The sequence below is a fragment of the Caretta caretta genome, chromosome 4 (genome assembly GCF_965140235.1).
Source record: "Caretta caretta isolate rCarCar2 chromosome 4, rCarCar1.hap1, whole genome shotgun sequence".
Taxonomy (NCBI): Eukaryota; Metazoa; Chordata; order Testudines; family Cheloniidae; genus Caretta; species Caretta caretta.
Window position 1 is genome coordinate 104721179 of NC_134209.1, and position 27152 is coordinate 104748330.

Here is a 27152-nt window from a genome sequence, read left to right on the forward strand (position 1 = left end):
CACCCCCCCTTTCCTGGGAAATGTTGGATAAAAAGTCTCACCAATTTGCATAGGTGACCACAGACCCAAACCCTTGGATCTGAGAACAATGAAAAAGCATTCCGTTTTCTTACAAGAAGGCTTTTAATAGAAATAGAAGTAAATAGAAGTAAAGAAATCCCCTCTGTAAAATCAGGATGGTAGATACCTTACAGGGTAATTAGATTCAAAACATGGAGAATCCCTCTAGGCAAAACCTTAAGTTACAAAAAAAATACACAGAAATAGTTATTCTATTCAGCACAATTCTTTTCTCAGCCATTTAAAGAAATCATAATCTAACACGTACCTAACTAGATTACTTACTAACAGTTCTAGGACTCCATTCCTGGTCTATCCCCAGCAGAAACAGCATATAGACAGACAGAGACCCTTTGTTTCTCTCCCTCCTCCCAGCTTTTGAAAGTATCTTGTCTCCTCATTGGTCATTTCGGTCAGGTGCCAGCGAGGTTACCTTTAGCTTCTTAACCCTTTACAGGTGAGAGGAGCTTTCCCCTGGCCAGGAAGGATTTCAAAGGGGTTTACCCTTCCCTTTATATTTATGACAGTTGTGAAGTTGTATCTAATAGGAGCTGGTATTGTTCTTTGATCATAGAAAAAGGTAGGGTTGAAAGTTAAAATCTGTGAGAGGATAAACCCATAGAGTGAAATGATCAAATATGGTGGTCTGTTTACCTAAGAGAGAGAATTCCTCAATAATCAACATACATCTGCAAAATTTTAAGCCTAACTATATCTTTTGAAAATTCCACTTAAGATGTAGGATTAAAAAGTATATTATGTTATGTATTTTCCAGAAAGGGTATTCTGTTCAACAGCGGGAAAAAATCCTTTATAATAATACTTACTCATTTACAAAGTTCAATCAGTTTGCTTTTGGCTACAATTATTCTCAAGAAAGCCATTATTTTATTCATGGTATGGAATGTACCCTGACTTACCATCAGGTTGCACCCTGAAGAGCTAAGAAAGAAAGAAAGAAAAAGAATTAATAATGGGAAAAAAATATTCTGTCAATCAACACAGATTGTTTAATCTCAGCTGAAAGGAGATGTGAGAGAAAAGTCTTTATTTTATCTTATGATTACTTTGCCCTTATGCTTTGCCCTGAAGCAAAAAATAAAATTCAAAGACATGAAATGAAAACAACAGTGAAAATGAATCACTGAATGTAATAAAGAGTAAATTTTGAGGAAAGAACAGAGACTAATAAATATAATAACCTTTCACTGTCTTCTTAAACTAACCTGAAATGAACTGGTAAACACTGTAAACTAAATTTATTTATATATATACACACACACACACAATTTTTAAAAGGAATTTTGATAATTCCACATTGACAAGCTTTCTAAATGGTAGATTTAGATTGTCATATGATAGATGTGGAATTATCAAAATTCCTTTTAAAAATTCTGTGACTACTTGCATTGAACCATCTAGCAATCTAGGCTGAAATCCTGGCCCCACTGACTTCAGTGGAGCAAGGATTTCACTCCTAATGTTTGAGCTGCATTTTCAAACATCAGTGTCTAAGTCATGCCTCAAAATATGGGTAACCAATCAAGTAATTACCCCCAGAACAGCTGCTTGGATTTTTGAACACATACTATACTACCAGTTTGGAACTGTATTTTGTTCATGCAAAGTAGGCACCAATTTTTATGCACTACAAATCTAATTTTATTTTGCAATATTTTGACAATATGAATTGCTTGCATAAAGTACAGCATATTCAACAAGTTCAAAGAAACTGAACAAATTGAATAATCCTCTGCAAGCTTGTTTCAAATTAGCATTACAGCCAAAACGGTCTTGCAACCTGTCGCGGGGCGACGACTCATTGGTGTGACACCTCCGGTCGGTCCTCCTGGGAATGAGCTCTTCTGGACAGAAGCACCCTCTACAGGCCAGTGTCTCGCCTGCCACTGGTCCCCATGTTCCTCCCAGACCCTGGTGCCCTCCTTGTCAGGGTTCCGCCCCAGCAGTAACCCACAATCTGAGTCTCCCCACCCAGGGAATCCCCCAACCCTCTACCCCACCCTGCCTCAGTGGCCACTGCCAGTCACCATCTAGCCCCCTCTCCCTGGGGCAGACTGCAGTCTATGAACCACTCTTCATTGGCAAGGGGGGTTGGACCAGCTGCCTCTGAAGTAAAAAAGGAGGGGAGAAGAAAATAGCCCAAAGGTACGGTTTTATTTTTGTTTTTGCAGTCCCTTTTAAAAACTGAATTGAAATACTTAGTGTAATGCTAATAATGACCAATAGCCATGCCCAGGTCTAATACACTTCCTGGTGGCATTTATTTCCTAAAAAATACATTTTGCCATCAGTCTCTGCTTTCATTTCTCATGTTACCAAGTTAGTTAATGAAATTTACTTAATTTTTTTCAGCAAGAAAAAGGAATTTATTATTCTATATTGCACCCCATGTGTGCTAGCCATTTTATGAACAAGTAAGAAGACAAGGGGCTGAATTCTGAAGTGGTAAAATATTTACCTTCTTCTAGAGACTTTGGCATGTATACCACACTAACTCAGACTTCCATAGGCTCAATTATTTTGTTAGATTGAGTCAGACTTGCTCACTAACATGCAACAGAACTTCTTCTCACAGTACCTCTTATTTGACCCTGCACTGGGGTGCCCTTGCTAGAACTGAAGGGGTTATGGAGCAGTTCTGGGCCTAGGTGACTCTGCCTTGCCCGTCCGCCCACACCAGCAGAGACTACTCTAGCTGGAGGAAGGAGCTTAAATAAGAGACACACAGGGCAGAAAACAAACCTATCCTGAGAGTTGAACAATGGTGCTGCAGAAGCCTTTGCTCCAGGAAGGGGTTAGCAGCACAGCCCTGAAGGGCTGAAGATTCAAATTATTTTTATCATTGTTAATATTATTGCTGTCATATGTAAGACTTTGAGACTGGGGAAAGGTGAACGGTAGAAAGTGGCCCAGGGAGGCAGCCTCAAGGCACTGATATTGTTGCCTCTCAGAGAGCCCTGGGCTGGAACTTGGTGGAGTAGGAAAGCCTGGGCTCCCCTACCAACCACCTTTCCTCCCCCTCCTCTCAGGAGTGAGGAGAGGATAGAGATGCCAAGGGCCATGAGGTGAGGATGAGCCACCCAAACGGATCAGGACATGGGCTGAAGACTCTTCCCAAGGATGTGGAATTCTTCATACTTCTTTGGATTTTGTTACTCCTGAAGGAGCCAAAACAGATTGGTGACCTGACTAGAGGGCCGAGTTACCACTCACCAAAAGGCAGGTCATCACAATATAGGAAGTGTTGCTGACAAAAGGCACCAGAGACAAGGGAGGCCAGTTGTGGGGGATGATTATGTGGCAGAAAAAAACAATTATGAGGAGGATGTAGACATAAGTTATAGATATGGGAACTTGCTATAACCCTCCCTTCTAACTAACTAAAGATTTATTAACTAGAAAAAAGAAAGGAGAGTTATTTACAAGGTTAAAACAAATAAACATACACACACAAATAAGTTGCAGTTTTAGGTTTCAGATGGTGATAGAGCTGCTGAAATATGCCAGCTCTATATATCCATTAGGGCTAACCCAGGTTAATCCTGGGGATCTATTGCTTATGTTTAGGAATCTTTGCCTCTTAGTTTCCAAACAGCATAAAAATACCCCAATTCCTTCTGGTCAAGGATTTTTAAGACCATTTCCCTACAGTCCAACCTGATGGGATGAGGGCTTCTGCACTAACCTCTTCATGGGTGGGGGGCAAGAGCAATTGACAAAGTTGTTCCATAATGGCCCTTTTGGATTCAGTAGTCCTTCCTGATGAGCAGGCGATAATACCTTTTGTAGGATTCAAGCATTTTGCATTAGGTGAAGTTTTTGTCCCATTTGGTGAGTTACAGAGTTTCTGAATACACATTTTACAGTTATAGAGCAAACACTGAAGTGTTACCTTACAGCATTGGATACAGATATTATAAGTAGGATTAATACATGCACCATCCAACAAGCGTTCCATACAGTTTAAACACTAAGCACATTCTTCTAACACTAATATCTATTTTAACAATACTAACACACAGATAAGCCAAACTGGTTTCCAGCTATGCATGTGTCAGTGTTTAGTGAGCTGTGGGCCTTGGCATGAGCTGGCACCTGGTCTGCCAGCATTACAGTCTTTTGTCAATATCACTGTTTACTGGATTATGGAGTGAGTTTAGCAGTAACTATGTTTTGTTTTCTAGTTTTTTTTTAATGCCAGAATCATCCTGTTGTCTTTGCCTCAGCTCTTTTATTCACATTTAATCAGAAGTTCAGTTACATTAAGGTGTCAGTACAATATACATCAGCTATTACTGCAACAGTGACTTGGGAACCTGAGAAGGCAGAGCAGATTCCACATTTCAAAGACAATCCCATACCACCTCTCATTCCCAAATGGGAAGCTTAGCCTGCCAAGTTTCAGCTCTTTAAAATGAAGCACAAGAAATTTTGGATCAAATTCAGATATCACAAATGTGATCTAAATTTTTCAACAGATTGTTGGCAGCTATGATAAAACTGTTTTATTTTCTTGTAGTGGACTTTAAAGTATTGTTTGGAGTCCAGTTTGGGATCGGCTTCCAACTTCTACATGACAGGTCTTGAGGATCTGAGGGAGACAGGAGTAGTGAGCTTTTCTTGATGACAACACAGGCAGAATTAGATTTCCCATGTTGTGGGGTCATCAGATTGTGGAATAACAGTGTTTGTGACATTTGGCTCTTTAGAGGAACATAGCCAAATGAAACTTAGGCAATGTGTATCACAGGTCAGGGCAAGTGCACTTGTGTTCCCCCTCCAAGGTCCCTCGAGGGGACCCACTCTAGGCTCCCAGCGCCTCAGCCATCACCTCTCTTGGGCAGAGACCCGTGTATCTCTACATCCTGACCAGGGTTTTTTCAGGCTGCAGAGTTCCCTGACTACACTGTGGTATCCCAAGCAAGCCAGACTGCGTAAACAGGCCAGCATCTGTGCTTTGCTTTCTCTCTAGATAAGAACAGCAGGGTACATAATCCATCAGAGTTCTCATTTAATATCTAATGGGGCAAATTCTGAGCATGATTTGTTAAATTGTCAGTATTCCCTTATTATTTGCAATTAGATTGGATTGACATTATTTGTTCTTAACAAATCCATGTTGACTTGTAGTTATCACCTTATTATCTTCTACATGTTTGCAGACTGATTATTTGCTCCATTATCTTTCCAGGTACAAAATGTATAATTCTCTGGATTGTCCTTTCCCCTCTTTTTTATAGCTAGGTACTCTATTTGTCCTTTTCCAGGCCTCTTGGATCTCTATAGAGAGAGAACTCTATAGAGAATAACAGAGACTTGGTGGGATAACTCACATGACTGGAGTACTGTCATGGATGGTTATAAACTGTTCAGGAAGGACAGGCAGGGCAGAAAAGGTGGGGGAGTAGCGCTGTATGTAAGGGAGCAGTATGACTGCTCAGAGCTCCGGTACGAAACTGCAGAAAAACCTGAGTGTCTCTGGATTAAGTTTAGAAGTGTGTGCAACAAGAGTGATGTAGTGGTGGGAGTCTGCTATAGACCACCGGACCAGGGGGATGAGGTAGATGAGGCTTTCTTCCGGCAGCTCACGGAAGCTACTGGATCGCATGCCCTGATTCTCATGGGTGACTTTAATTTTCCTGATATCTGCTGGGAGAGCAATACAGCGGTGCATAGACAATCCAGGAAGTTTTTGGAAAGCGTAGGGGACAATTTCCTGGCGCAAGTGCTAGAGGAGCCAACTAGGGGGGGCGCTTTTCTTGACCTGCTACTCACAAACCGGGTAGAATTAGTGGGGGAAGCAAAAGTGGATGGGAATCTGGGAGGCAGTGACCATGAGTTGGTTGAGTTCAGGATCCTGACACAGGGAAGAAAGGTAAGCAGCACGATACGGACCCTGGACTTCAGGAAAGCAGACTTCGACTCCCTCAGGGAACGGATGGCCAGGATCCCCTGGGGGACTAACTTGAAGGGGAAAGGAGTCCAGGAGAGCTGGCTGTATTTCAAGGAATCCCTGTTGAGGTTACAGGGACAAACCATCCCGATGAGTCAAAAGAATAGTAAATATGGCAGGCGACCAGCTTGGCTTAATGGTGAAATCTTAGCGGATCTTAAACATAAAAAAGAAACTTACAAGAAGTGGAAGGTTGGACATATGACCAGGGAAGAGTATAAAAATATTGCTCGGGCATGTAGGAATGTTATCAGGAGGGCCAAATCGCACCTGGAGCTGCAGCTAGCCAGAGATGTCAAGAGTAACAAGAAGGGTTTCTTCAGGTATGTTGGCAACAAGAAGAAAGCCAAGGAATGTGTGGGCCCCTTACTGAATGAGGGAGGCAAACTAGTGACAGAGGATGTGGAAAAAGCTAATGTACTCAATGCTTTTTTTGCCTCTGTTTTCACTAACAAGGTTAGCTCCCAGACTACTACGCTGGGCATCACAAAATGGGGAAGAGATGGACAGCCCTCTGTGGAGATAGAGGTGGTTAGGGACTATTTAGAAAAGCTGGACGTGCACAAGTCCATGGGGCCGGACGAGTTGCATCCGAGAGTGCTGAAGGAACTGGCGGCTGTGATTGCAGAGCCATTGGCCATTATCTTTGAAAACTCGTGGCGAACCGGGGAAGTCCCGGATGACTGGAAAAAGGCTAATGTAGTGCCAATCTTTAAAAAAGGGAAGAAGGAGGATCCTGGGAACTACAGGCCAGTCAGCCTCACTTCAGTCCCTGGAAAAATCATGGAGCAGGTCCTCAAAGAATCAATCCTGAAGCACTTGCATGAGAGGAAAGTGATCAGGAACAGCCAGCATGGATTCACCAAGGGAAGGTCATGCCTGACTAATCTAATCGCCTTCTATGATGAGATTACTGGTTCTGTGGATGAAGGGAAAGCAGTGGATGTATTGTTTCTTGACTTTAGCAAAGCTTTTGACACGGTCTCCCACAGTATTCTTGTCAGCAAGTTAAGGAAGTATGGGCTGGATGAATGCACTACAAGGTGGGTAGAAAGCTGGCTAGATTGTCGGGCTCAACGGGTAGTGATCAATGGCTCCATGTCTAGTTGGCAGCCGGTATCAAGTGGAGTGCCCCAAGGGTCGGTCCTGGGGCCGGTTTTGTTCAATATCTTCATAAATGATCTGGAGGATGGTGTGGATTGCACTCTCAGCAAATTTGCGGATGATACTAAACTGGGAGGAGTGGTAGATACGCTGGAGGGGAGGGATAGGACACAGAAGGACCTAGACAAATTGGAGGATTGGGCCAAAAGAAATCTGATGAGGTTCAATAAGGATAAGTGCAGGGTCCTGCACTTAGGACGGAAGAACCCAATGCACAGCTACAGACTAGGGACCGAATGGCTAGGCAGCAGTTCTGCGGAAAAGGACCTAGGGGTGACAGTGGACGAGAAGCTGGATATGAGTCAGCAGTGTGCCCTTGTTGCCAAGAAGGCCAATGGCATTTTGGGATGTATAAGTAGGGGCATAGCGAGCAGATCGAGGGACGTGATCGTTCCCCTCTATTCGACATTGGTGAGGCCTCATCTGGAGTACTGTGTCCAGTTTTGGGCCCCACACTTCAAGAAGGATGTGGATAAATTGGAGAGAGTCCAGCGAAGGGCAACAAAAATGATTAGGGGTCTGGAACACATGAGTTATGAGGAGAGGCTGAGGGAGCTGGGATTGTTTAGCCTGCAGAAGAGAAGAGTGAGGGGGGATTTGATAGCTGCTTTCAACTACCTGAAAGGGGGTTCCAAAGAGGATGGCTCTAGACTGTTCTCAATGGTATCAGATGACAGAACGAGGAGTAATGGTCTCAAGTTGCAGTGGGGGAGGTTTAGATTGGATATTAGGAAAAAATTTTTCACTAAGAGGGTGGTGAAACACTGGAATGCGTTACCTAGGGAGGTGGTAGAATCTCCTTCCTTAGAGGTTTTTAAGGTCAGGCTTGACAAAGCCCTGGCTGGGATGATTTAACTGGGAATTGGTCCTGCTTTGAGCAGGGGGTTGGACTAGATGACCTTCTGGGGTCCCTTCCAACCCTTATATTCTATGATTCTATGATTCTACCATCTTCTATGAGTTTTCAGAGATAATCATTAATGGCTCAGAGATCTCTTCAGCCAGTTCCTTAAGTATTCTAGGACGTATTTCATCAGGCCTTGCTGACCTGAAGACATCTAACTTGTCTTTAGTGATTCTTAACTTGTTCTGATATACTTGGTACATCAAAACTTATTATTATGTTTTAGGAAGGGGTTCCCTTGGGCACACAAGCATTTTATACTATTCTGGAGCTGGTGATGAAGGAGGGTTGACTTGTTTAAACCATTTTGCAATCCTGCCAAACAGCTTTCTTATATGCCCTACACATCCTGCTAACCAATGTAGAGGATTCTTTAACACCTCGAGGGTTATCTTGTCACTTTTTTTTCTCCTCAGTAAATGTATCCTACTTAAGATGATGATAACGAAAACTAGCACTTATGTTAATTTGTAATGAAAGGTTACACTGGGGTGTGATATGGAATGTTCATCAGATCTACTTTGATTGTGAGCTCCACACACATTCAGACGTGGTTTGTCGCTTGTCCTTTAATGCTAATGGAAATGGCAAATTTGCCCAATGAAGATTCAAAAGGCACAAAATATAACTCTTGAAAATAACTAAAGCACTTCTGTGATCACATGGCATAAGTGATAAAGGAGCCAATAGGTTCCAATGTTTATGAAATTGGTAAACCTAGACCACTTCTGGATTCATGCCACACATTCATAGATAATCTCAAGGAAGAGTAGTATGCTTGCCTCACTATATCATGAATGAATGATCTCAGAGAGAAAGTAAATAGTTGGTTAAGACATTAGTAGATAATACTCTATACACCAGTCAAAGCAAAGAAATAATGCAGAGGGAAGTAGAGAGATTAGAAACAAATCACTTTTAGCTGGGACATTTGAAGAAAAGTAATCCAAAACACAGCTATTCATTGGTAGTGAGAAAGCAGCCATATTGAAACAGACCCCAGGTTACAGTGGACAGCATATTATTCATAAGTGTGCCATGCAGTTAGGCAGAAGACATGGCCAATGCATTTCTGTGCTTCTTTTGTCAGAGGAGTTACATTATTAACATGAAAGAAGTAGTTCCTCTGTGTACAGCTCTGGTGTCATTGCACGTGGAGCATTATGTTCAATTTTGGAAATTCATTAGTAGAAAAATTGGAGGTAGTTTAGGAAGCAAAACAAAAATGGTCTGTGAGCTGGAAGGGCTGATCCACAAAAAGATTAAGTTAAAAGTGGAATTGCGCTAAGCGAGATCTGCAGTCTACAAATAGTTATTTTGTAATAGATTTTATAGGTTTTGTAACAGGCCTATGTTGCAAGATCCATCTATTTATTCAAACTTTTGGCTAATAGGATGCATTCGGAGGGTTGAATCTCTGAAACAATGAAGGAGGCAATTGGGGATGAGGAATTAGAGATGTGAGTTTATCATTTTACTTTTGTTTGTGATTATACATACTTCCTTAGAAATGTTGATAGGTGCATTTAGATCATCATTTTTCAAAAGGTCAGGTACTAGGTCACCATGATTACATGCATAGAACTGAGCTATAAATATACTTCTGACCAGTTATGCTGTTAACTTGACATTTGAGCTCTCAAACACCGAAAATCTGCAAAAAAAATATATGTAAGTTCATGCATATTAAGTGTGTACATTTCTGCACAATTGCATGACTGCCTTTTTAAAAATCAGGCCCGAGTAAAAAATAAATAAATAAAATAATACAAAGGAAAAAAAACCTTTGTAGCAACTATATATATATATGTGTGTGTGTGTATACACACACACACATAAACACAGGTAAGATGCACTGAAAGTATAATGCTACCACAAAGTTGGTTTTTTTTCTTTTTATTCATTTATATATACACAGTGTGTGCATGTGAATATTCTTTGCAATCAGGCATACACCAGCCAGATAAGCATTAACTGGCATGAACTTCAGGCCTGAAGTTTGGCTATGAGGCTGGTGGAGTGTTTTTTGTTTTTTTTTATGGTACATTAACACTTTTTTCTCACAGTGCAGCATAACTGTCCCTGAATTCCATCCACTAGTTTCATATCTACAAGGAACATTTGAAACTTTAAATTAGCCTCTGCGGAAGACCATGAAAGTAGAGGGTGTGTTTTTTTTTTAATTTAGTCCAAATTTTTTGTTGTTAAATATGATAACTGAAATTTGAAACTGTTTTGGTAATTGTATGTGTTTGTTTTTGGTGGCAATCTGCACTATTTGATTTTCAAAAACTGAACATTTTTACTGAAAATATTTTTTTTAAAAAACTGTCTTCAGTGTGGTAGCTGTGTTAGTCCCAGGATATTTGAAAACTGCAAATTTCGGGGGGAAGGGGGCAGGTGTTGTGGTTTTTCACTGAACAAAGAAAACAATTTTGTGGTAAATTTATATATCTTTTAAATTGCCATAATAATTGGCACCTTTGACTAACTAATACAGGTATGACACCAGGAGAATGAAATAAGTAGTGAACAAATGCAACCTTTATTTGTTTTAAGAAAAATCAGAACAAAATAGTAGTGAAAACTAAAGAATCTCAACAAGTGGCAACTAAATGATGATGTTGGAGTTGCATGTCAAGTTCAACTGGTGAGCTACAGACACTTATTGGGGTCCTGAGATGAGACCAAAGACCAATTTTGGACCTGCAGCCCCATCTGCAAGTGCCCCAGGTAAGCCAATTGTAGATGGATGTGAACTGCTTTTATCTTTACGCCTTGCATGTCTCTAGTTGATTGCAGCAATACACAAGCACTCAAAATCTCTCAGTCCAAGGAGGCAGAGCTGCCTCCACTGGATCTTGTCATGAGCTAATAGCTCCCAGATGTTGAGGTCCACATTGCAAAATTGAAGGTTGACCTAGGGAGTGTCTTCGTACCATTTTCTTGGTGTGGCCCTAGAATGAGTTCCAGTCTGCAATTCTCCATAAAAGATGGCCTTGGGTATTCTACTGTCAGACATACGGACCACATGGCTGCACCATCTCATCTGACCTCTCACTGTAAAAGCTTCAATGCCTATGTATGTTGCAGCACTCAAAGACCTCTGTACTAGGAACCAGATCTTGCCATTTAATTCCCATTATCCACCATAGACATTGTAGGTGGAATTAGTCCAAACATTATATGTGATGTTGATAAGTAGTCCACATATCATCGCTGTAGAGGAGTGAGGTGATGACATCAGTGCAGTAAACATCAATTTGTTTGCAATCTGACACCATCTTCATTCCAGAGAAAACACTGAAGTTTTCCAAAGGCATTGCTGGCTGCACTAATGTACTTCATAATGTCTTTGTAAATCATGGCATCTAATGAAACAACACTGCCTAGATAGCAACATTTATCAATGACCTTGAGCAGTACATAATCAATGGACATAACTGGAGTAGTTGCAGTATTTCCCAGTCAGGATAGACCATGTCTTTTGTTTTCTTTAGGTTCATCATTACACCAAAATGTTTTGCTGTGTGCGCAATAAAGCACCATCAGCAAACAGTAATTTGTGAATTATTGTCTTTGCATGCTGGCAATGCTGATTCAAGACACCATCATCCTTACAGCATTACATATATATGCTGCAATCAATGTCTTTGAATGCATCCATTACAATAGCTGTAAAAATGGTGCTAAATAATATCAGGGCAAGTACACCACCTTGTTTATTCTATTGGTGACAACAAAGGTAGCTGAGAAGCAGTCTTTGTCAAGGACACAAACCTTCATTCCTGCATGAAAAGATTAATAATGTTGACAAACTTATTGGGGCAACTGAACTTGAGGACTGTCCACAGGCCATCTTGATTTACAGAGTTAAAGGCCTTAGTAAGATTGACAAAAATTACATATAAGTCTTGATTCTGATCATGACATTTCTCCTGAATTTGCTGGAGTGCAAAGATCACGTCTGAATTATCACACCCAGGACAAAAGCCGCATTGACTTTCATGCTGTAACTTAAGAAATACAAAAATAAATAAGCTAAAAAATAAAGAAACTCAACATGTGGCAACTAAATAAAGGGTTAATGAAAGTTCAATTTAATTTTTTTTCTAACAAAAATTTTTGACACGTAAATATTTTCCTTTGTTAATTTTCCACATTTTTTAACATTTTTGGATAGGAAGAGTTGTTGGGGAAAAAATCTGTTTGCAATGAAAATCTTTACACTTTTTATTTTTGTGAAAAATTTCTTTTTTTGGCACAACCCCTTTCAGCCAGCTCTGATAGTATGGAATCAGACTGAAGAAAGAAAGAAATTGTTAACAAGTCACCATGTCCTAACAGTAACAGCTCAGAGATATCTTATATACTCTTATCTTATGTTTAGAACAGGGAATATATATAACTGTGGTATCTGTTGACAAATGACTAACGTTAAGTCTGAATATCTCTCACTAATTTTGTCATTTTGCCAAACTCCGATTTCACCAAAATGCCATTGCCTTACCATGTGGCACATGCATATATTTTAAATCTCACCTAATGCCATTACCCTTATTGTGTGGGGGAGGAGGTATATGAGAGAGGAATGATGGTGGTAGTTCTACAAAGTGTGCAGATTTTTTAAATACTTAACCATTTCAAGCATCTGCCACATCTTGGAATTATTTTGTAGCATTTGGAGAAAATATACGCTGTGAAATATGCTTATCATTCATGGAGAGAATTGTGTTGTAGGCAATAGCATTGAAGAATCAACTATTTAACTTGTAAACAAAGTGACTTCAAGCAGAGAGATTGATGAGTAATTGATGCAAAGAAAATAACCAGCATCTAAAGACAATAGACTGGTCAATATGTAAGCTAGAAGATTAGCTGACAAGGGTAGTTAGTATCTTGTCAAATGAGAAATCACACTTTAACCAATTTAGGCAAAAAGTGGAAAGGTAATTGGGTTCAGGGTTGAGTTCAGTGTTCCATTCTGTCTTCAATCAACTCTTTTTGTAAAGGTTATAAATCCCTATTTAAATAACTAAACCAAAATTAGAGCAATTGCATTATGTCAAAGATTCATCTTCATTGCTGAGAAAAGTACTGATACATTTCTAGGGGCTATAGATGTCACAATTCCATGCCTTTATTCAAGATTTTTCTCCTTCTCTATACCCTGGCAACTTTTCCATTGAAAACAATGTTGCTGTAACAGATACTAAAACCAGGGCTGTTTAATAGAAGCCTTTCTTTTCTCTATTCAGATTATTGTTTTTTCATTGTTATTTTTCTGAACTTTTTTAACTGCTACAAAGAACTGCAAAATCACTTTTATCATTGTATAATCATTGTATAAAAATGTTATGAGTCTCATCATAACTAAAGGATTCTGTTCTGAGCTTAAACTTACACAGGACTGGGAGCTTGTTTAAAAGTTAATATTTCTTTCTCATTTTCATCAGTATTGGATGACACCCTCACTTATAGTTTTAGGGAAAGCAGAATAGAAACTCTGAAAATGACAATGGGAAGCACCAAGAACTACCAATGCCCTCTGCCACAGGAAAATGATCACCTCTGGTTTGGCCATCTAATCTTAATAGTTGCTCCTTGCTCTGGAAGAAAAAAAAAACTCTGCTAATTTGTCTTGGGAATTTTGGAAAAAAACCCTTCCTGCTTGCAAATTTGCATATCAATTTAACTATATGTATATGAGCAATAATTATTATAGTTAAGTATCTAATGCAATTTATAGCCAAGATAACATTATGTAATTAAGATGAGATGCTTAGCAGTCCTGGATCTGTTAATCATTTCTTCATCAGTCATATGACATAAGGTAAGTTTTCTAAAGTTTATACGTCTGTCACATGGAAGGAGTCAATTTCCACTGACTCTAGTTGCTATTGTTAAACCCTCTTTAAAAAAATCAAATGCAAAGTGTTTTAAACAAAATAGCAGTCCAAAGTTAATACAGTCATTTAGTAAAACACACAAAGGGAAATACCTAGGATGGAGGTGAGGTAATCAATATTTGTTAGCAAATATCGCTTCAGAACATCAAAAGGCCACATCTTGTTCGCAAATCAGTTCTTTCTGCAGTGGCCTGCTCAGCTGTTGAGGTGGATCTGCCAACTGGAGCCTTTGTTACCTCTTACTGCTTTCCACTGTAAACGACAAGGTGTGCAAATATTGCTATTGTCAGTACACCAGTATTTGTCAGTAGCTTCACGAATAGTCTTAAGGAACAGCCAGCGACTCTTATAAGACTGACCCCCTCTGAGTGATTATGATGATGTATGGTCTTGGGGTAGCAGATGTGGTTCGCAACCTGCCTATGTAAAAGCACTGTATGTTTGAAATACAACATTCTTTTCCGCTTGCAATGGGGGGTAACTGATTGGCATGCTTGTTGTATTTTTTTGTTCTAGTTTTGTCACATAACCTTTTGTAAATATTTCCAGAGTTAACTGTCTGTGACTCACAAAGTTTAGCAGATATTGGCACTAACGTTTTTGTCCTCCTGCCCTCAAGTCTCTGAAAGGGTAATCTTCATAATAAAACTTGGGGATTTCTATAGTAAAACTTTCCAGTGTTCTAACAATACTAAATGTGGATCTCTTGTAGTCAACAGGAGTTTTATCAAGTTTTTTGCTATCTGCATTGACTGTTCTGCTAACACATTTGATATGTGCAGAGCCAAAGCAGGGTGTGCTATCTTTGATATATTGGTTCAAGGACAATTTCTGGAAAAAGCCACTCACGAATTATGGGTCATTATCTGTCATCTGAAATTCTATCATGAGGAAATGGCAATTTACAATGTATTATGTATTTTTACTTGATGTGTTGTGCAAAAGAAGTTTCTAAATGTCCTGAGTAGGTAGTCCACCAATCTTTCCTTTTCTGAAATCAGGACCAAAGATGATCCGGAACCTTTTGTGGGTTCAGTGGTTGTTCTGCATATTGTGTCCTCAATTTATTGCAGATTTCACATATGTGGATACCTTGAATCAATTCATGGGTCTGTTATGGCTCCTTTCATGCCTCTCTAAAAGATCAACAACACTTTTATACTCATCATTAAATTGGAAAATTGGGCCCAAATATTGTCAAAATGTAAATGAATATAAATTGAGTAGTGTTTGATATTAGTCATTATAACAAACAACCGAATCTGCCTTTCAAAATTATTTCTCCCATTCAGTAGGCTTGAATAAACAAACTTTCATTGATATGATATGATACAAACTGCAGGAATTGCTATTTAAAAGAAAACAACAACACACACACACAAAAAAGCAGCTTGTGATCAAATATTTATTAGATTGGGAATGCAGCAGAAGCCACAGAGCGGTGAGCTCCCAGACAGCATATTTTAGCTTTAGGCTTGAGAAACTTTTAAGTACTATAGTGGCTTACTATGTTAGTTTTGCAATGTTAGCTGGCAGAACTGTGAAAATCAAATTCAATTAAGCAGCTGGAATTGCATTATCTAAACACCTGGGACATGTATAAGAGAAACTGTATGCACAACAAAGAGCTTTAATAAATAAATTATTGAGTTTCTGTGAAATTAGTTTGTTCTGACATAATCTTGAATGGTTAGCTCTATATTATAGATTTTAAAAAATTAAATCACGTAAATCTTTCTGCAATTAAACTCTGCCTGGTGCTCACATATTAGAACTGCAGAAATGAGGTATAATGAGGTGTGGAAGATTTAAGTGGTAACTATCAATTTGTTCTTTTGTTTGTTATCAGAATCTAAATGTCTTTTTACTATAGATTGTTCTATAGAGAAGTCCTTAAAAGGGAATAACTGATAATATATCTGTATAGTTTTCAGAGTATCAGCCGTGTTAGTCTGTACTCGCAAAAAGAAAAGGAGTACTTGCGGCACCTTAGAGACTAACAAATTTATTTGAGCATAAGCTTTCATGAGCTACAGCTCACTTCATCAGATGGATTCTGTGGAAAATACCGTGGGGAGATTTATATACATAGAGAACATGAAACAATGGGTGTTACCATACACACTGTAACCAGAGTGATCACTTAAGGTGAGCTATTTCCAGCAGGAGAGCGGGGGGGAGGGAGGGAACCTTTTGTAGTGATAATCAAGGTGTGCCATTTCCAGCAGTTGACAAGAACGTCTGAGGAACAGTGAGGGGTGGGAAGGTGGGAATAAACATGGGGAAGTAGTTTTACTTTGTGTAATGACCCATCCACTCCCAGTCTCTATTCAAGCCTAAATTAATTGTATCCAGTTTGCAAATTAATTCCAATTCAGCAGTCTCTTGTTGGAGTCTGTTTTTGAAGTTTTTTTGTTGAAGAATTGCAACTTTTAGGTCTGTAATCGAGTGACCAAAGAGACTGAAGTGTTCTCCGACTGTTTTTTGAATGTTATAATTCTTGACTTCTGATTTGTGTCCATTTATTCTTTTATGTAGAGACTGTCCAGTTTGACCAATGTACATGGCTGAGGGGCATTGCTGGCACATGATGGCCTATATCACATTGGTAGATGTGCAGGTGAACAAGCCTCTGATAGTGTGGCTGATGTGATTAGGCCCTATGATGGTGTGTCCCCTGAATAGATATGTGGGAGTGATCAGTCCTCCTTCAGGATAGGTTGTAGATCCTTGATGACCGCTATTCCTACCTACATGCCTCCAGCTTTCATCCAAACCACACCACATGATCCATTGTCGACAGCCAAGCTCTACAATACAACCACATTTGCTCCAACCCCTCAGACCAAGACAAACACCTACAAGATCTCTATCAAGCATTCTTACAACTACAATACCCACCTGCTGAAGTGAAGAAACAGATTGACAGAGCCAGAAGAGTACCCAGAAGTCAACTACTACAGGACAGGCCCAACAAAGAAAATAACAGAAGGCCACTAGCCATCACCTTCAGCCCCCAACTAAAACCTTTCTAATGCATCATCAAGGATCCACAGCCTATCCTGAAGGACGACCCATCACTCTCACAGATCTTGGGAGACAGGCCAGTCCTTGCTTACAGACAGCCCCCCAGCCTGAAGCAAATACTCACCAGCAACCACACACCACGCAACAGAACCACTAACCCCAGAACCTATCCTTGCAACAAAGCCTGTTGCCAACTGTGTCCACATATCTATTCAGGAGACACCATCATAGGCCTAATCACATCAGCCACACTATCAGAGGCTTGTTCACCTGCACATCTACCAATGTGATATAGTCGGAGAACACTTCAATCTCTTTGGTCAAATTCTTGCTTCCACTTTCTCCAGTTTTCTGCTGTATTTCCTTCTAATGCTAACTTTCCTGGAGACTTTAGTTGGTCCATTTTTTTAGGTTTATTGTACTCTTCTTACTTTTAGGTTTTTTGACACCATGTAATAGCTGCTGTCAATTTGCTATCTTAAAAGAAAAGATACTGTAGACTTTTAAAGTAACAATAAACACTTGTTTTTTGAGAATTCTACAGATAGGTGTTACTTGCTAGTGCTCCAAGTGCTGTAGAAATGTGTTTCTTTTGATAAGGCTCAATACATGATTCCCCCCATACAACACTATGGGTAACTTTAATTCCTACAATCATAGCTAGGTGTCAAAGGACAGCTCTGAAGAGAATGCAAGTTCTGTGTTGGGAAAGAAAAAGGTGATTAGCAACTATCCATGCTATGCTTAACTCAGGACTCCCATTGTCTTCAGCAGGATTGGATCAGGCCCACTTTCCTGAGGTTCTAATAAGTTATTTCACACAATTAGGCCCCATTCCTACAAGTTTGGGTGTCATTTCAGGAATGGGTCCAAAAGAGGAAAAAGAGGTAAAGTGAGTTTTTTTCATTGGTTGTTTTTTATGGGAGGGGGGTTGCATACAATGTGTTAAATTTTTCTTATATGCTGCTTCTGTGCCCCCCAAATGGTTAATTAAATCGAAAAGCACATGCCTTGAGAATGTATCTATATGTGCAATGTCATGCCACAATTAGTAGTTTACATACTAATCCAAAATGTTTTTTAATGAAAACATTGTTCTAGCAATCATGTTCATTAACTGACTTTACATGTTAACAGATTTTATCTCATGTAAGTTTAAAATGATGGCAGAAGGCACTAAAGTAAAGATTAAGTGACTGTAATGTTTAAACCTAACCATTTTATTGTTCAAGCATAGAATAAAAGTATCTGTAACTCTATTTAGAAACGTCACACACATTTTCCTCATTTTAACAATTGAGTTTAATGAAATGCTGCACATAAATTGGAACAGCTATGCTGTGCTGAAAAGAACCTGTATGGCAAATCTGATCCACAGCCATTTTTATGGCCAACTTGTAAACTGTCTACAAAATAAGATGTAAAATTAATTTGCTCAAATAACTTTAACAGTATCACAGTTGATTAATATAGTAGACTTTGACATGTGGAGCTGTTGGTTGAAGTGTTAGGGTCCAATTGTAATGTATAGGCACAGGCCTGCGTGGGTAGTGCAGAACTGCACAGCCCGAGGGGGTGCTCCCTAGAATACAGTGGGGTACACATGCTACAATAATCATTAGTACAGCACAATAAGCTTCCTCTCATCTTCTTACCAGTTTTGCTGACCAGTGCAGTGGGAGCATGATCTTGTCTCTTTTCTGTCTCACCATGACCACTTTTGTCTTGCAATCCCTGGGGGCTGGAGGAAGAGATACCCATCTGGACACTCCTCTGCGGGGACTACAGTATTGCCTGGCCCTTGGGTTGATGTTTCAATGAGTAAAGCTTCTTGTACCCTGTCCCACTGTGCAACCACACAAGGGCCAGGCACAGCCTGACTAACAAATGGAAAAAAGCTTAGCTGCATCTGGTAATCATTTGTCCTTACTTAATGTTCCCAAATAAAATAGTGTACATAATTTAGTGACTGCCAGTCATTCAGTGAAAGGTGCATGATTACAAGCTAAGTACTTAAGCATGTACCTAACTTTGAACTCAGTACTCAAATTAGGCACACGTGTAAATACCCTGCTGAAATGGAAAGTACATGAATAGGACTGCAAGGCTGGAGTGAGACACAGTGTTAGAACTACAACCCTGATCCTGCATTATTTGCTCAACTACTGTAAATATGCAAGTAGTCCAACTGAAGGCAATGATGTGCATAGACATCCATCCTGCCAACAGCTGTTTGAAAAGCTTGCCTGTACTATGTTTGCTTGACTCTATGATTGCTCTGCCTTAAATTTACGTGTCCAGCATTATCAATTATAGACTAGATCTGAGATAATAGATCATAGGGCTGGATTCTCCAGACTGCTTAAACTTCTTTGTACCACATAAGCAGCAGAAAGTGCACTTAAAGTGGCTGGAGAGTTATGCTTAATAATTCCCTTTGTGTAGGGGGAATCTCTGCTGGTATAAAACTGGAAGAGATGACTTCATCATCTCCTACACCACCTCTTTCAAGTTCTGTAGCTAGACAGCACTCCCTGTCCTATCAACCCAGGCTGATCTTGGCATATCGGAGTGGTGGAGGGGCAGGGGCATTGATAAGAAGGGTCTGATGGGATAAGGCTGCCTAATTCTCCATTGACAGCTGCTCATCATTAGCTTCCAGGTAGCTGAGAATCAAGAATATATCTCTGGCTCCCTGACAGAATTCTGCCTTCACTGTGCCCAAGCAGAGCTAGTCTGCAGTGGAGAATCAAGTGCAGAAATGTTAAATTTCTAACATTTAAATTTCTAACCCCTAGTTCTTGTGTTAAAAACAAAATGCATCCATGTTTGCTCAACTATAATTTTTGCTCACCTACTATTTTTGTTACTGGCTACTTTTGTGTCTTATTTCTGTCTATGGGTAGGGTGTTGTGTTTCTACCGCAAATGTCGTTAATGCTAGTGGATAGATAGGCTGTTCCCAGTAGTGTCAGGAGCGTGTCTGATTTTCCCTGCACTGGACATAGTGTGTGTACTGTATGTCCAAGGCACTAAAGAAGGTTCATTAAATTATATGCTAATGTATTTGAATAAACTGCTGATTCCTCCTGCTACATTTTTTAACCATTGGTAAAAACTAGTTTGCTAACAAATTAGAAAGCCTGCAAAACATTTCCACCCTGGGTCATCTGTTTTTTTTGTTCCCCTGTCATCTCCTGTTTGGGTTTTTTTTTTTTTCTTTTTTTTCTGTACAACTTATTAGGGCATTTAAATTATAATGAGACATCCAGGGTTGCTTTGGCACTGTAGCAGCACTGAATATTCTGGTTTTTACAGTAGCAGCAATTCCAACAAAGTCAAGGTCAGAAATAAAATAATGAGAATCAATTTAACCTAGAGGTTTCAGAGTAGCAGCCATGTTAGTCTGTATTCGCAAAAAGAAAAGGAGTACTTAGAAACCTAGAGTTTCTATAAATAAGCATTTGTTTTGTCTCAAAGAAGATTAAAATTGCAAGCAAACACCAATTTCACTTGTCAGTTTTCCCTGTCTAAAGTTTTACAAAAATCTTAATGCGACCATTCAGCTGCCAGTTTAAAAACATTGTGATTCACTCCAGTGGGTAGAACAGGATTCCTTTTTAGTCACCCAGCTAGAAATGATATTGAGTCAATCAACCAGTGACTTTCAAACTAAGTTTAACTCAACCCCTCCAGGTCTTCTACTTAGCTTTTTCAAAAAAGAGATTGCTCACTGTCTCTGTATTTATTCAGCTATCAGTGGAATTTTAGATCATCCTTCTTTGAGCCACAATGCTGTTCTTTCCACTGAAAGTATACCAAGGCTGAAGACTTTTTTTGCCTCACCTTAGAAGAGACTCCATGAAACTCATCTTTCTTCATCATGATTTCAAAGAGTTCTGTCAAGTGAGCTATTGAATTATGTGACTGGCAGTTTGCATAGTGGAGTGTTAACATACAGAATTACTGATAGGGCACTATGAGAAAATATGATCATAAGTATCTGCATTAATTAAGGGTGCTGGAACAAATTGTATAGTGGGGATGCTGAGAGCCATTGAACCAAAAGGTAAACCCTGTATATGAAGGAAACCACTTCAAGCCAGGGGGTGTGGTAGTTCCCTAGTGAACATAAGAACGGCAATACTGAGTCAGGCCAAAGGTCCATCTAGCCCAGTATCCTGTCTTCCTACAATGGCCAATGACAGGTGCCCCAGCGGAATGAACAGAACAGGTAATCATCAAGTGATCCATCCCCTGTCGCCCATTCCTGGTTTCTGGCAAACAGAGGCTAGGGACACCATCCCTGTCCATCCTGGCTAATAGCCATTGATGGACTTATCCTCCATGAACTTATCTAGTTCTTTTTTGAACCCTGTTACAGTCTTGGCCTTCACGACATCCTCTGGTGAGGAATTCCACAGCTTGACTGTGTGTTGTGTGAAAAAGTACTTCCTTTTGTTTGTTTTAAACTTGCTGCCTATTAATTTCATTTGGTGACCCCTAGTTCTTGTGTTATGAGAAGGAGTAAATAACACTTCCTTATTCACTTTCTCCACACCAGTCATGATCTTATAGACCTCTATCATATCCCATCGTCAGCCACTGGACACCCCCCATCACCACTGGTGGGCGGGCAGCTGGCAAGCAGGGATCCAGCCAGCACCAGGACCCACCAGTAAGGATGGCAGCGGGGAGACTGAAAATACAGGACAATTTTCCCATTTTTAAGAAAAAGTCAGGACATCTGCATGAGGGGTTAAATATGGGATTGTCCCTTTAAAAATGGGACATCTGGTCACCCTATCTCTGGGTCTTCTTTGGCTCAGCCCTCCAAGTCATGTAGTAGTTCACACCCCTACTCCAAGTCCCAGTTGATGTACCCAAAATGTCCTTTGCCACCCCCTCCCAGCTTCTCTGTTTCCCGCACTCTTGTCAGAGTATTGACTCCTCAGGCTTTTCCCCACTAACCCTAGTCGTGGGGTTCACTGGGAGTCCAAATACCACAAACTGGTCTCCCACCCCTCATGGGCTTCTCTTCTATTCCCTTATCCTTAGAGGCCCTAACTCAGGGCTCCCCCAAGAAGCCTGCTGTGCTCTCTGTGAGTCTCTTTTTCCTGTTGCAGGCTCTTAACTCTGTGCTTTCCTGTCACCCTCACATGAGCCTACACTGCTCCCTGTGGGTACCACACCCTGACTTCCTCAGGCTATGCCCAAAGGGGAATTTCCCTTATTCCTCCCTTCCTCTACCAACTCCCCAGCTCTAATTAAGGAGTGCTCTCCCAGCTTCACCACCACAAGTAGGGTTAGTCTTTCTAATTAAGGTCACTAATTAGCCCTTATGCTGCCAGTTCATCAGTCAGGCTGAAGAATAGCTGTTAAGTCATGGACAAGACTGTGCCCAGCTTCCCATAAAGGGTCAGCCAGGCCATGACAGAGTCCCTATAATCTCATGTTTCAGGGCTTTAGCTAGGCACCTGCAGGGTTCAGAAAGGGATTTTCCCCCAAGTATATTCTGGCGTTTTGGATTGTTTTTGTTGTTTTGTCTCCTTCCTCTGAAGCATCAGAGATGGCCACAGCTGCAGATGGAACACTGGATGGAGTGGGCCAGTGCTCTGAGTTGGTACTAAGAATTCTCTCTTAGGTGATTGGTTTGGCTGGTTCTTGCTCACATGCTCAGGGTCTAACTGATTGGCATATGTGAAGTTGGGAAGGATTTTTTCCCCAGGTCAGAGTAGCATTGGGGGCTTTTCACCTTGCTCTACAGTGGGGGAGAGGGGTGTAGGTAGCTTGCCCAGGTCATATGGGTATCTTACTTAATCAGTTTCCTACCCTTGCAGGGGCCTCACTGTTGCACCTCAGCCCTAGTATTCTCTGTCTGTGGCACACATTAGCTTAGTCAGTGAAGGTCCATAGCACTGAATTTTCATGGCCACATTGTATGGCTTTGTTCCAGGTGTCTAAAAGCTCACAAGGGTTATTACTGATCTGGTGAAGCCAGGTTTATGGGGGAAACTGTCTTGGCAATGTCACCTCCTGACCGGAAATCCGGTCTTCAGGGCTCAATGTGTGGGGACTCTGAAGTGGGCTATATGACCAAAAAAGTGCCAGCTGCTGGTGACCAATGATGACTTTAATCCTCTCAAGGCCAGTTCTGAATAATACTTCCCCATTACTGTACAGTAGTCACCGGCAATGATGCGTGTGAAACACCTCCAGCTTCCCGATGTCTTGGTTAAGCAACGCCCATGTTTCAAATCCATATAAGAGGATCAGAAGTACATAGGTTTGATAAACCCTACTTTTGAATATAATTTCACCTTCTTTTGGCTCCTGACCCGATACATGTCCTTCATGGCTGAGGTTGCTAAACCAATTCTCGTTAGGATGTCTAGCTGGCTACAACCATTGACGACAATTTACTACCTAGATAGATTAAGTCATTCAGTACTTCCATGGTTTGTCTGGGTTATAATACTTTGGTCTAATTTTGGGTTGTTGTGTTGAATGTGCAGTTGATGGCCTGTGAGATGTAGGAGGTCAGACTAGATGATGTCGTGGTCCCATGATTCTACTAAAGGATGAATTTGGTGAGAAAAGAGACTTCATGTTCAACATAGGTCCAAACATTCCACTGAGCTATACTGGAAAATGTTAACACCATATGTACTGTGCCAACTGTGAACATTCAAAGTCACATTTCTTTTCAACTTGCTGCAGTTTAGGTTGGAGTCTAGCAAGCCATATACCAATTGCAAACACATCGACAAGAACATGTAGAGGAACACAAAAAAATGTCATAGCATGAGTATCCCACTCAGGGGATGTCAACATCATCCTCACAAATAGTACTATCCAACACAGAATGTCACACATCACAACATGGCGAGTCATTATGAAAAATGCAATTTCTACGGGATTTTTTTTTAAATATTCAACTTGGAAACTAAAGAGGAATTTAGAACCGGCTACAATAAGGCCCCAATCTTGACTCCAAAATTGACTCTGCATGGCAAACCCCTTCTCCCACAAGGAGTATCATGAACTTCATGAAACTCCTTTGGGGTTTAGAGAGCATGGCCCCTTTAAATCTTTGTCCTGAGGGGAGGTAGTGCTGATGGTTCCAGGAGGAGGAAGTACTTTTTTGGGATGAGGGTGGGAGGGAGCATGGACAGAGGAAGAGAGACAGGGTGTGTATTTGGAGCTCCAGCCAGCAGGGCTTCAGCAATCAGGCCCTCACAGAGTGAAGCAGCCAAGAACCTGCACAAAGCCTGGGAGGGACAGAGTAGCCAATTGGGGACACCCCAGAACAGGAGCCAAGAGGAGCACTGTGGCAGGGAGAAATCCCCCAAGAAGGACAAACCAGAGCTGGACCCAGTGCCACTGCTGCCCAGATCTGTACGCAGTTGTGACTACTGGGGCTTGTGACTTTGCATTGTGAATAAGGAGGGAGGCTGTAGCTAGTTAAGTGGGGAGGTTGTCATTCTGTGTGGGTTTGCAGAGAGCAGCAGAAGAGGACCCTGGAAGGGGTTTGTTGGGAAAAGTTTACCGGCGCCGAAGATGACCAGGAGCACCCAAGACTTACCACTGGACTAGAACTGTGCCAGGGACTCCTGAACTCTGAGTGCAGACGCATTGTTGGGTGTCTGCTCTTTCAGACTGTGGTACCACTGGGCTTGTGGGGCCATGTGTTGAATGCAACTGTGTTTTACTGCTCCCCATGTTTCCCCACTGTTTTTCTCCATTCATCCCTCTGTCACGAAATATTTCTTAAAACATATTTGGGCAATGATTGTGTGTTGAAATCTCTTTAATACTCACTGGGAGGCACATGCAGTGGCAACAAGTGCAATTCTGGACTCCTACTCAAAGATGGTGGATGCATTAGAAAGTATAGCTGAAGATCAATCGCAAAAGGGAGAAACTATACGAGAGGCAGAAAACATTGCAAACAAGATGCAAGAACTAGAGTTTGTATTCATGTGGACCATGTGGAATGAAATTTTACAACACTTTTACCACACAAGTCAAGCTCTCCAAGAAAAAGAATTGGATTTGAAAACATGTACAGACCTCTGTCAATCATTAGCAGACCACTTACACACTTTCATGTTCATCTATGTGTCTGAAAGATATATTGAAATTGGAAAAGGTACAGAAAAGGGCAACAAAATGATTAGGGGTATGGAACAGCTTCCATATGAGGAGAGATTAATAAGACTCGGACTTTTCAGCTTGGAAAAGAGGTGACTAAGGGGGTATACGACAGAGGTCTATAAAATCATGAATGGTCTGGAGAAAGTAAATAAGGAAGTGTCCTTGACTCTTTCTCATAACACAAGAACTAGGGGTCACCAAGTCTTCACAGCTGTGAAGGCCAATACATTAACAGGGTTCAAAAAAGAACTAGATATGTTCATGGAGGATAGGTCCATCAGGAGAACATACTCTGTCATTCCTATGTACTTTGTCCAATTGACTATCATCATTCCACCAAGTTTCTGTGATGCCTATTATATCAATAGCCTAATTTAATACCAGGCACTCATGGTCACCCATCTTAGTATTTAGACTTCTAACATTTAAATACGAGCATGTAAAAAATTTGTAATATTTAATTGTCTGCCTCCATGTGATGTAACTGAATAGGGCTCTTTATTGTTTGACTGTTGCTTTTCACTTCCTGCCTGTACTTTATCAACTTCTATCCTCCTTTCTTAATAGGATACAGAACATCCCTTTAAGAAATCCTCCCCTAAGGGATATCTCTGTCCCAATCATGTGCTCCTCTGCACCTGAAGGCTTTCCCCCCACCCTTACTTTAAAAACTTCTCTATGACCTTCACATGAGTTACCAAAAGCAGAACACATTTTTTTTTAAATTAAGGGAAATCACTGTATCTAAATTATAGTCAATTGATTTAGCATGCCTTCAGTTTTAGTGAGCAGCTGATTTCCAAATGAATTTATTTTCCTCCCAATTTTACTATAACTGCTTTGTCTTAAGAAACGTCTGTTCCTACCTGCTATCAGTTCCTTTATCAAGAACATACTGGGCTTTGGTCAAAGAAAGTAACATTAGGATTTAAGGTAATTTTACTACCCAGCTGTTCCCAGGAGTCCAAAAAATATGTCTACATGTGTGATGGTTACGCTTTATATTTTCCTATCTACATTATTTACAATGCATGTGCCCTGCGGTGGTAGACTGCGTTATCTGTATTTTATAGGTTAGTAATGTGACTGAGGCATAGGTAATTTAAATTGCTTGCCTATGATCACACAGAGTCAATGGCTCAGCCCTACTGGGACCCAAGTGTGGCCTGGCAGGTTCCCAGTTTTTTTCGCTACCCACAATTACACTTTGCCTGAGGTTTTGCTTCATTCAGCAGCAAAGACATTTCAAAAGGAGTAACTTATATTATATCCCCCAGTGTTGGATTTTGTGATGGAATGGAAAATTTTTACTGAAATGATTTTGCAACCTGAGTCGAATTATAGTGCAGGTAGCAAGCTACTTGTGTTATCTGCAAACCACAGACAGAACATTTCACTGATTATACACTTGGTGTGTGGTATGTGTAATGCATATTAATTAGGACTGGACAAAATTTTTCCATCAACCAGAAAAATAGTCTGCTTTCCATGGAAATGTTTGTTGTTGGTGAAAAATGAATGTCCAAACCCGCAAATGTTTTTGGACAAAGCCTCAAATGTTTCAGTTCAGCTGTGTTGGCACAGTGCCTTATGGAAACTGTTGTTCAGTTTCTTCATGTCTCCATTCTCATCTATTGGTTGGGTTCCCTAGCAAGACTACATCCTCCAGGATGCGCCATGGGTAGAGACTCCCCTGATACACTCTCTTCATCAAGAGGGGAGACCCATCATTGGACATGAGTCTCTGACACAGGCTTCAAAGACCATTATATGGAGGTGGGGCTGACACATGAGCCTATGGCAATATTCATAACCCTATGTGTGTTTCTGGAATTACATAGGGTGATTAATGAAAAATCCCAAGGCAGGCTATGCAGATACCCAGCCTTGGAAACCTGAGCACCTTGGAGGTAAGACAATACTGGTATTGCCTGCCTCAGGAAGTCAGAGTTCAAAGG

The 27152-nt window shown here is 40.6% G+C and overlaps 1 long non-coding RNA gene across 1 annotated transcript in view; it reads right to left on the reverse strand.

Moving 5' to 3' along the window:
- The window catches only part of LOC125635965 (uncharacterized), a 405253-nt gene that overhangs the window by 90065 nt on the left and 288036 nt on the right, over nucleotides 1-27152 (reverse strand). The window contains exons 5-7 of the long non-coding RNA XR_012668174.1: nucleotides 14104-14263; nucleotides 3767-3861; nucleotides 981-1002 (exon numbers count right to left, since the gene is read on the reverse strand). This is a non-coding gene — a long non-coding RNA (uncharacterized LOC125635965). The remainder of the gene's footprint in view (nucleotides 1-980; nucleotides 1003-3766; nucleotides 3862-14103; nucleotides 14264-27152) is intronic.